This window comes from Cryptotermes secundus, unplaced genomic scaffold, assembly GCF_002891405.2.
Source record: "Cryptotermes secundus unplaced genomic scaffold, Csec_1.0 scaffold318, whole genome shotgun sequence".
Lineage (NCBI taxonomy): Eukaryota > Metazoa > Arthropoda > Insecta > Blattodea > Kalotermitidae > Cryptotermes > Cryptotermes secundus.
Genome location: NW_019730108.1, coordinates 1161897 through 1169436, shown reverse-complemented (window position 1 = coordinate 1169436; position 7540 = coordinate 1161897). Strand labels below are relative to the sequence as shown.

Below are 7540 nucleotides of genomic sequence, written 5' to 3'. Positions count from 1 at the left end.
AAATTTTAAACTAAGTGCAGTGTAACAGCAACGTGTGTGTATGCACCTGATGATGGCCGTTTGAGGCCGAAACATGTAGTGTAAAGGAGAGCAAGATCAAGGACATATAATATATTGTTTGCACTTGGGACGGAGTTCATATCATTTATTTTATAGAGTGCAACAGGATGCTTAAATATAATATGGCTACATTCTAAAGTAATTAGTCAATATATATGGTAGAGCTAGCTCTGTTAGTATAGTGACTAGGCTATAGTTTTGACATGCAAGAAATCATGGTTCAGTTCCTGTGGAAGCAAAGATGTTTTTCTCATCCATGGTGTTCATACTGGCTGTGGGGCCCACCTAGTCCCCTACTGAATGAGTAGCAGGGTTTCCATAGGTAAATTGGTTGAGCATGAAGCTAACCATACCTCTATCTAGTGTCAAGGTTAAGACTGCATGGTGCATACCTCCCCTCCCCCTACATTACACAGTACTTCATTAAATACAGAAACAACTTTGGCTCTAATTGTGTTAACAAAAGTCATGTCATGTTAAATCATGGAAATAAGAAGGGCAGACAGACCCTTCCTGTATAGGACTTCCTAAATTAACTTTTATATCACCAGAAGGTACAGTCAGTTGGGTAGCACTCCTACTTTGTATCTTTGAGGTACTGGATTCAGATCTCAGCCTGATGACTGGCTATCATGACTGAGATTTTAATGGTTTTCCTCAATCCCCACAGGCAAATGCCGGGATAGTGCCTCAAATTAGGTAATGGTGTGAATGTTTATATTAATTTCCTGTGATTTCTCATTTATGTGTTCATAGGTGATTATGTGATGTTATTTCGAGCAGTTGAATATGTGCCAGAGTCTCGCATTGTCCTTGAGTCAGAGTCCTTGCTGAAACCTCGGATAGAAGTCACATCAGTTCCTATGCGAGGTGAACAGTCGAAACTGACATTTAAGTTAACTTTCCGTAGATCGTCTACTCTGTTTCAGGTTTGTTAACCATAATACTACAGTTCTGAAGCTGTTCATGTGTAGTAATGGAAAGATACTGAGTGTGATCCTTTGACTGTCTTTCTAAGCTTTAATTTTTGATGATCTGATTTATTAAGATCATGGTCTGCTGGGTTGTGACATCATGTAGCCTGGTAGAGCATTAGAGACGTTGTTGGTGAACCTGCTGCCTGTGTCCTCAAAGTATGAGAATGAGAAGAGTTCTGTCCTGAAGATGGAGGCAGCATTTTCACCCAGAATATTGGTAGTGGTCAACAACCCTATACCCTGGTAATCTTCCTATATTTTGCTTCATTTTCAGTACACTTTGGGGCCTATCCTACATATATTGGCACAGCAGCACATCAAGAACTCCCTGTCTCTCCTTGGTCAGATGTAGGACACCAGCGTAGCTCATCTCACTGGTTCTCAAGGGATCTTGTTGGGCATTCCTAAAAGACGAAACCTCTTCTGGGATTGTTCCAGGCGAAATAGTGGAGGCGGGGCACTGAAGTAGGAATCCCATTAGCCTATCAGTCAGTGGATCCCCTCCGCAGTGAATTCTCTGGGCTGCTACTGAAACTACTGCATCATCACAGCCACAACATCTTCATCTGACTCAAATCTAAGGTCCTTTAGTGCTTTCTTGAGGGGGTCAGCACCTGGAAGTTACATGGTGATAAGTCTGGGCTGTATGGGCAATGTGTGCAGCATGTCATGGAAAGTGTGGGCCACATGGGAACAGGAATTCAGTGATATCTCTCATGAACATACTAAAGAATGTTTCCTCTTGATCGTGGCACAATGTTTGTAGATGGTTCCACAGTAGCACTGTGTGTTGATGGGGAAGTCAGGGTCCTTGAGTACTAAAGGACCATAGTTCAGGTTGGACAGAGATGTCAGTTTAAACGTGGTGTGATGTTTCTAGGTGGAACCCAGAGAGATCTTTGCAGAGGGAATCCAGGGGTTGGTGCACCAATGGGATGCCCACTTCAGTGCCCGTAGTTACTGCTTTTAACAGCCTGTACTCCAGTGTTTTGAAATGAACTGCTGTCTTCATCTTGTTCTATGCTGAAGATAACAGAAGAAGGTTTCTCCCAAACGTTTGTACTCATCAGCCAAACTGAGAGGTGTCACATCCCAGAAGACCATATCTTTATGCAGCACCGGTCCACAACGCAGCATGTAGTGGATCTCATGATTCCAAATTTATAAGCCTGTCAGACTTTTCATTACGGTGTAGTGCCTGTAGGTGCCTTTGAATCTCTCTGTCAGCTCCTCACTGACAGCCAGGTGGATTAGTAGAAGGGGAAACTGGTCTGTTTCTGCTAAAGACAGGTGGAATTGTTGATATACTGAACTTTTCGTGGATTTTGTCCAGAGGATGGGGTTGTATTCAATGAGAGTTGCTGAGTATGATTTCTGCAGATGTTTCAAAATGAGAAAGAGAAGTGAATAAGATAAGTTAACTGAACTGGTTGTCATTAATCTGTTGATACATGTGGAAGGTTATCTGCCATATCCCCTCCGGATCCAACAATACAGAAGTGATGTGTGCCTGATTTCAGGTAGGAGTAGTGTTCTTAGTGCCATGCAGTTATAATAAAGTTATCCCTCTGCTTAATTAATTAAGCACCATGTCATGAAGACATGTAGTCGCGTGGAGATACAGCTCCACAATTCATGACCTCAGCACTTGGCGGAGATGAGTGTGCAGCTTCATGCCCCAGCCACTTTATGTCCAAGAAAAGGGCCCCCAGTACCTATTGGATGGGAGGCTGGGTGGGCCTAAGAGCCAGATTGGATGCTATGGAACAAATCACTTGCACGTGGTGGGAATCGAACCCTGGCCGCCCAGCCCATGGCTACACTGACTGAGCTACTGCTCTTGTTCTGCCTGGGTGCTTAGTGAATGATGCATTAAAAATATGTTGAAAGAGACAACCGTGGCCTGACTTCAGGTACTACTGAGGCATTTATGTGGAGGGACTGAGAAATAGTATGAAGTCTGCACAAATGATAGCTGTTTTGAGGTTCAAGATTAGAACTTGGGGTTTCCCGAATTAGAAGCAAGGGGACAGCTCATTCTGCTAAGTTGTTCTGGCTAGATGCTAGAAATGTTGGGATTGTTTCATCTGTGTTTTCACGAAGATAGGTAAGTCAGAATAGGACGCATTGGGACCGGCTCTGGGCTTGATGATATGTAGGCCAGTATGGTGACTGTCTACTTGACGCCTCACCTATTTCTTCATAGTGCCATGCTTAATTATACGAGTACACAGCACAGATTTCACTTTAAATATGGAGGCAGGTGCTCCCTCAGAAACGGTTAGAACTATTTACCCGCCTACACGGTGTCATATCTCAAGAAGACCTCAATGTAGGTCATAGAGTCATGGTTCCAAATAGTCAAAAGGACTATTTCCACATCCTAGGATTTTTACCTGTATGGATATATGAAAAAACAAAAAAAAAAAAATAGAATTTCCATTTCATTACGTTACCATCAGTTAGCTCACATAAATAAATGCGATAATATTGTTCACATTTTCTGGGTTTTAGCAAATCAAATTTGTTTTCAGGATTTCATGAAGGAAGAGTAAAAAGTACGAAGCGGACTAAGCTGCCGTAGCCGGAAGTAACACGGTGACGATTTATCTTCACTCTATAGATGGCACTGAGATCTACGTTTGCAGGCAATATCAAATTTTGTCAGCCATTTTGAGTGGGTTTGAGCCAGAGGTGTTGCATCTGCGAAGAGTTTTTAAAGGTTCGTAATGGTAAACTTATAATGTGCCGTTTAGAATGGCATTATTACGTTTGAAAAACGTTATATATATAAGATTTAGCAAGTAAGAGAAATGGATGCGTTACGTAGGAGTAGAAAAGTTCATGTGGGTTCAGTTTCTTTTTAAAGGCAGCAGGATAAGCTAAGGAATCCTACTCTGACTGGCCCCGTGGGCTACAATTTGAGAATTGCGGAGCCAAGGGACCCGACACTGTGATTCTTTACATATCCAGTTAGTACGAAAGAAATTGCACGGTGTTCAAAATATCATAAAGCTCGTCAGAAACGTTAAGATAAACTGGTATGTGGAATATATTGCATAATTGCGTATACTAATATATAATTGTTACAATTTTATTGTTATGGAAAAGAATCGGTGAAAATGCCGTTGTGGCGACGGACAATGCCAAAGTGAGCCCGTCCCATGTATGAAGCTCTCCATCCCTTGTACACATTTAGGGAGTGAATGTCAGTTGACTGGGAAGATCAAAATCTCGCCCCTCCATGCCTTTTCTATTCACAGTCGCCCTCTCATTCAGCGATATATGTAATGAGCATTGAACAGTGCCGGGTGCAGTGTGAGATGTCACCAGAACCAAGCAGGATGCTAAGCAAGGGCATAGACAGGTGATTAAAGTATCCAAGACTGGACCAGACTTATTATAGAGTATTAAAAATTATGGGGATTTTATAGGGACTGAGAAAATCATAAAACCGTTAGTCAGGATAGCCATTGTCCCACCCGAGTTTCAAGCTTGGGACTTCCACATTGCTCTCGTTTGGTCTGAGGGCTAAGTATGTCGGCATGTAGCACAGCATTGTTAATGCCACATTCATTATAATACTGTGATGCCTTGTTATAACCAAGTGAAGGGGTATTCACAGAAGTAACCATACAATGCATAGCCAATACACACAGCGTGATTATATAAAGTTTTTTTTTATAGGGGTTCTTTTTAATTTTAGGTAAGTTTTCTAACTACAGACGCTTCTTAGTGCCTCAACATCTCTAAAACTTCACAGTTGTACATGGCAAGATTTTGTAATGGTGTAAGGGAGCATATAGATGTCACTGTTTGTTGGCAGGTCTGGAGAGGCACCAGTGAAGAGATTGCTGTCCCAACCATGATGCTGGACTGAGAGAGCAGCGGTTCAGACTCCTCGGCAGTTCACGTACAGCTCTGCTGGAATGGTACAGGTCACCAATGTTTTGGCAGTACTTCTGCCACTATTTATTAATGTCAGAGATGAAACATCAGTAATGGTTACCATTTTGACACAGTGCTGTACCCAGACTCATTGCATTCATCCCCACTACATGATTTCCAATTGAGAGTGACCAGCGACTTCCTACACCTGCTGTTACTGCACGAGAAGGTGTGGAATTCTGTGTGCTCGAGGTTAGTGTCTCTTTGTGGTGCTACTTGCAGTGTCAGAGGGATCATCTTGAATTAGGAAATTCATACGTTAATGCACTTAAGAGAATCCCAAATTATGTACTTTGTAGCAGGGGTGGCTGAACTTAGTGAGGAGTGGAGCCATATGTGGCTTGCAGGACACAGTTTGGTCGTCCCTGAGATACATCGTATTCAGGTTAACGGTGTTTAACGATTTATATAATTGTTCCCCATTTGGCATCAGTGAAGGGAACCTGTTCTGAGTGATAACGGGTGTCAAGTTTCTGAGTTAGCAAGGAACGTGCAGTATCTTCTTCTCAGTTTGCCTCTTTGATTCTGAGCCATGAATGAGGAATCTCGGTGCTAAATGTATGTGTCTCATCAGACATGTCTCACTTTTGTATCTGTCATGGAGAAAGTCTGGAGAGGACATGAATGTTCTTGGTAGAGGGATCTTAATGTGTTCACCAGTCTGGGTGATGGAATATTGTTATAAAATTATGTGAACAAGAAGGGTAATATAGAAAATGAAACATGGGAGAAAGGCTGCTGCCATTCTTCCAGGCAGAGATGTGGGCATGCCTGCAGACCTGGGTGAGGCTCTTGGTAGCTCAGAATATGTAGTGTTAAGTGGTAGGGTGCTCAAAGAATAACCAGTTTAAAATATGTTTTGAGTGTCTTGACCTCATATGAGGTGTTGCCCTCACATTCATCTGTATGATAGTGTGTTCTGCCGCACTGTCACAGCAGTATCATTATACAGCCATTTCTTGATATATACCGTGTGATTTGACATGATTTTAGTTCTCAATGTAATGCTGTTGTGTGGTCAGTATCGTGCAACATGGTGAACATCTGCACAGTGCTCAAGACAGTGCACCATTGATAGGATGAAATTCTGATACTCCTCTAAAATATTTCATTTTATGCCTTGGTCTTCTTCTTCATAAGGCTCGACAGCTCCATTTCTTGAACGCTTTGGCCTGCTCAACAATTTCCTTCCAACTACTTCTGTCCTGTGTGCGAGTTTTCCATTTATAAATTCCTAAGTCTTTTAGATCTTCCCTTACGTCATCTTTCCATCTGATCTTATGTCGGCCTCTCTTTCTTATAGTGTGTGGCTGCCAGTCATATATTCTTTTAACTGTTCATCCAGCCTCCATCCTTGAGATGTGTCCAAGCCAACTTATTCATTGGGCTTTGATGAAGTTAACCATGTTCCTTCCTTTTGTTAGCTTATCTAGTTCATCATTTGCTTTAATTCTCCAGAAGCCATCACGGTTTCTTGATGGCCTGAAGATCTTTCTTAGAATTTTTCTTTCTAAGATTAAAAGCCTATGTTTAATGGCTTGTTTAAGTGTCCAGATTTCACAGGCATAGTGGTCGAATTACCACCTCGTATAATCTTAATTTGGCTGTTTTAGAAATAAGTTTGCTTTTAAACAGTGCTAAATGTGCAGCATATGCTTTATTTCCAGTTGCTAACCTCTCTTTAATCTCTTGTTCAATTGTGTTATCTGAATTAACTATAGACCCTAAATATTTATAATGAGAGACTTGTTCTATGTTTACGTCACTAAATATTTATAATGAGAGACTTCTATGTTTACGTCACTGCATGTGAGATCTTGAATTATTCGAGGTTTGTTAGAACAGTGTAGGAATTTAGTTTTTTGTTTGTTGACTAACAGCCCATACTTTTGCAAGGCTTTTTTAAGCTGTTCAAATGTGTTAATCAGTGTTTGTTTGGTTCTTGCAATAATGAATATGTCATCGGCATATGCACAACACTGTTTTAACCTTTCGGAAATTTTACCTCTTAACATCTAGACTTTTTACATTATCATCTATAAGCAGTATGAAAAGTGATGTCGATAATGGGTCACCCTGTTTCACTCCGCAGCTCATTTGGAAGCTCCCCATTTATTTTAACCTTTGCTTTCATGTTTTGGAGAGTTGCTGCTATTGGTCTGATTAATTTGGATGGAACATTGTGGTTTTTGAGGTAGTATATTATTTGACACCTCTTAACCTTTAAACGACTAAAGACACCGTATGTCGTCGCAGATATAAAGGCAGCGGTACGAATGACGCCATGTGGTGTCGCAAAGTCCGCGCGTGCGGACGTTATTTGAAATACATTTTTAAGGTAGAAAATAATGTCCTACTTATATAATTTTTGGCCACCATCTGCATGGAGTGTCTGTCTTCCCACCTGCGTCATCTGCCGGAATGTTGCCTTCGTGTGGAATTCTCAAAAAAATCCGGAAATGCAGAGTTCGATTTCGCACTTCACGTACTTTGTCCTGACGGTCTTTCGTTTCCCAAGCGAAAGGCACACACGAAACCTCAATTGCGAAGTAGAG

The 7540-nt window shown here is 41.5% G+C and overlaps 1 protein-coding gene and 1 long non-coding RNA gene across 7 annotated transcripts in view; both read left to right on the top strand.

The window, feature by feature from the left end:
- The window catches only part of LOC111866126, a 54590-nt gene extending 52127 nt beyond the window's left edge, over window positions 1–2463 (top strand). For 2 of the 3 annotated variants that reach the window (XR_002843095.2, XR_002843096.2), the window contains exons 25-26: window positions 817–989; window positions 1312–2463. The gene's annotated coding sequence lies outside the window, so the exon portion shown is untranslated. The remainder of the gene's footprint in view (window positions 1–816; window positions 990–1311) is intronic. The other variant, XR_002843097.2, reaches the window with a different exon arrangement.
- A 1111-nt stretch (window positions 2464–3574) lies between these two features.
- Window positions 3575–7540, top strand: part of LOC111866132 — a 14013-nt gene continuing 10047 nt past the window's right edge. For 3 of the 4 annotated variants that reach the window (XR_002843101.2, XR_002843102.2, XR_002843100.2), the window contains exons 1-2: window positions 3575–3759; window positions 4864–5177. This is a non-coding gene — a long non-coding RNA (uncharacterized LOC111866132). The remainder of the gene's footprint in view (window positions 3760–4863; window positions 5178–7540) is intronic. The other variant, XR_002843103.2, reaches the window with a different exon arrangement.